The following is a 4,169-nucleotide window of genomic DNA, read 5'->3' as shown; positions in this document are numbered from 1 at the left end:
CGAAACCGATACGAAGCCAATTCCAACGCAAGAAACTCTGTTTCAAAAACGAAATACCATCGAGCTCGAACACCGATTCTTCGTTTCGTTCGAATTTTCCCCATACGTATAGCACCATAAAACTTTATGACGCAGGCGGGCGAAGTCGAGGCTGGATTAATCGGTCGTAAAGCTGTGTAGCAATTAAAATCGACTTTGAACGGGACGGTACGAGAAATTGAAAGATATTTTCGATTAATTTGAGGGGCGTTGGCTCGATGTGGATTGGTGTTAACGTCTTGCGGCACAGGATTTCAGATAATAAAATAGACCCATACTGCATAAAAATTTTATTGCGTATTGACACTATATAGAAGTACCAATCCAGTCAAAATGACTAATTTCGAAATTTTCCTTTTTGCGATTACTAAAAATACCTGCCATTAAAAAAATTACTCTTCTTGCGATAGAACTGTAATTAATATATTGATTCGTCGTCGTCGTACCGCTAAAATTAGTATGATTTACGTCCACACTGTGTTTAGGTAAAAGTTAAATCGGTTCGAAGAGGACTCTCGCGTGTTCTGGGCGACAGCGAGGAGCTGGATTTCATAGCGTCGGCTTCGGAATAAAATCTTGGGGATCGCGAGCGATAAATTGGCGATACGTCGAGGGTACGGGTTTCCATATTTCCCGTGGAAAACGGCCGACAATAATTGGAAGTTTTGTCGCCATCGCGTTCGTTACACCCGAGCGTACGAACGATGCAATTTGTAACGGGGTTTGTAACGTTCTGGAGGCGTCATTACACGTTGTTTTCGCGTCGTTCCGCGAGATTTAATGAACGAGATGGACGATATAAACCTTCGTCCTGCTCCCTGTTCCGCTACCAGTAACGATAATAACGTGGTTACAGCGATGAAATTAAGCTTATCGATTTTGGCAGGATTTAATGCGCGCAATTTACAGGACCGCGGCCGATAAGCATTGCCGAAATAGCGAGGAGAAAGCGTTAACATGCTTGGTAACTGGTTATCGATGTTCTTGCTTGCTGTTTCTTCCTCGTGGACATTGGTGACGTTCGATACCACTTGAATTATAGTGATTTTTGAGAGATGCGAACGAGAAATATCGTTAGGATCTTCTGATTTGGGTGAGAGGAACGGTGACATTTGGGAATCTTTTTCGACGAAATTGTTGGAGTTTTTAATACGGGGGTTTGGTATTCTTATTTGTCCACGTTTGAAGAATTCTCGTCATCTTTTTTTAATGGAAAATAATGAAAATTGTAGAAGTTATACGGTAATATATACTAGCAGGTTTGATTTTTCAAGGGTGACTTATGATTCCTGATTTCTTACCACGTAGTCAATATTATATGTAACTTAGGTTTTCAAAATGGATCAAAATTTACTACAAATTTGTTGCTCCTGTGTTTTAAAAAGATATCCATGGAATATTAAGAAATTAAAATATTTTTATAGATTATATAAATTACATTTATTATTATTAATTTATTTGATTATATTAATTATTATAGATTATATTTTATAGATATTAATAGCTGCTGCCAATTACTTAGACTGCGTTTTACATAATTCCGTATTAAATCAAAATACCAGTGTCTCGCTGAATAAGGATAACATGCACAATATTATACAAACGATTATATTAGCGCATAAAACTAACAACGGAGATCCGTAAACGTGGACATTTAATGCTCTTATCATATTCATCGTTGCACCCGAGTGGAGCTATAAATTACGTCATAACTATAGAGGGTACACAGACATTTTATTCTTCATATCCTCTGTGATATTATTTGCATTACGCGAAAATAAGTAACCTCAATTTTGTAAGGAATAAAATTATCCTCCTACGCCCCAGATTGCAATACTTTTAAGCTATATTTCATACATCTCATTTAACGTTTAATGTACTCGATTTTTTAATCGATAACACAAATTTGTGGCTTTAAAATAGTGAAATAATATTCTGAAATTAATTAGTAATATTAAAATTAATAAAATTAAATAGACGATGACATTTCTACCCTTTCGTTCTTGAAATTTATAATTTTGAAATACTGAAATGAAATTAAAATATATTTTAATTAAGAGAAAAGGGTAGAAAATTCTTTCATCCCCCTATCTGATAATCCACAAGTAGTATCTCCAAATAATATCTACATGGAATCAATTTTTGCGTAAAACCACCCTTAACTGCACACGTGGTAGAGGCGAAATTTGACGACAAGAGGGATCCAAATAATTTCTGCTTAATTTTTCGATTCTGTTTTACACTGGCAATGAATCGAAATGTTGCAGCTTCCTTGCATGAAAGCAACGACAAATGCGATTCGATTGTTCGAATTATTAATATTTCGCGGACTAATATTAATGTAATAAATTTAAATATTACGATAAATGCTGATCGTTGGCAGGTCGTTGCCATTTTATTCATTTACGCGATATTTTAATATCCCACGTACACGCAGCGTATATTATTTATCGTGCATGATACGCAGACGATTAATAAATCCGTGCCCGCCCCGTGCCCTTATCGCGTTATTTTTATTGCTTTCGCCGCTTCGCTCGTTTATCAGTACCCCGATATTTTGCATGCGACATTAAAATATAACATTCGTCGTACGTAATATTTAGGCAATTAATATATTTCGATTCGTTCTTACCGCTCGTAGTTTCGCTGATTTACTAGCGCTCGGCGATAATAAATAATTCAGCCGGCCGGAAGCCACGCTGATCGATTCGATAAATCGAAAAATGGAGAAAAGCGACGGTGCTCGCAATATTGTCATTGAAAATTTCGCTCGTAATTTATGGTTGCACTGGGTGCTAGGGTGGGAAGGTGGTAGGAGAATGTTTTCAATAACTGGAATATATTTTCTTTGTACTTTTTGACATTAATTCATGGCTTTTTCTTTAGTATTAGTGGACTTAATATTTATTGCATATATAATTTTTATATCTAGATACGTGTTGGTAAAAGATAATTATTAGATCGATGGTTTTAGTATTCTGAAAGAAAAGTCCCTAGGACCAGTACTGTCATCTGATCAACTATGTTTTAACTAAAAGTAGCTTCGTAAAGGTCTTAGAAGTACTCTATATCTTTATGGATATCGATAAAAAATTGTAAGATGATGCTCTTAGTAACCTGAAAGGATCAAGTCCCTAGGTCCAGCATTGCCATTTGGTGAACTTCAAATGAATTAAAATCAACTGTATAGCGGACTTACTAAAGAAAGGTTTTATGGTTTCGTAATATTTTTCCGATCAATAATGGTCCTAGATTGATAAATCTTTTAGTTAATGTTATATGGAAAGTTATATATTTAAATTCGTTTACTATTGATGATATATTTATTTATGTTATTATTATTATTACGTAAGAGGTTTTCCAATGAGAGTTTATTTAAAAGCATATTGATATTGAATCGTATGACAAGGAAAAGTAGTTATGGATATTGTGGGAATGACAGGAGATAAGTGAAGAGTACTTAGGATAATGCGATGTGTGTATAAATGACAAATACTTGATTTAAAGAGCTATTGTATTATAATTAAAACCATTTTGTTATAAAATATATTTCTCGTTTGTTCTAAGAAATATTCTTAATTAGGAGAAAATATTTATCCTTTAACATACTATATAAAATTTCATTGATTAATGATCTGCATCTGTTAGTCTGATATTAAAATTAAAGAATTACATTCATTTTACAAAGATAAAAATAAATTTGCAATTTCTTTATCCAGAAGATTAATTTTACAACATATATCGATCATGTTATTTGATCTTGATGATAGACGTCAGATTTTTGCTATATGTGGTATCCAATTTTAAATACAAAACTAATTGTAATTATTTATCACAGATCAAAATAGTCAATGTATTATTTAATAACTCTCTTTTTCTTTCAAGCAAAATAAAAATATCGTTTTTATCTTTTACCTAATCCAAAATATGAGAACTATAATAACTTAAAATTATAGCCTTAAATCCTTTCTTGATAATATCCAGTCTACTCCATCTGTGTAATAAAAATTATTAATTTTTCTCCTTCCTCCTTTCCTTTTCCTAATCTTAGAAATTAAATACTGCTCACACACGCTAATCACAGAATGCAATACAAACAGAGAAATTTACAAAGAACAAACCCAATTTGT

This window comes from Eufriesea mexicana, unplaced genomic scaffold, assembly GCF_001483705.2.
Source record: "Eufriesea mexicana isolate 0111107269 unplaced genomic scaffold, ASM148370v2 scaffold11349, whole genome shotgun sequence".
Lineage (NCBI taxonomy): Eukaryota > Metazoa > Arthropoda > Insecta > Hymenoptera > Apidae > Eufriesea > Eufriesea mexicana.
Note: the sequence above shows the minus strand (reverse complement) of the source record.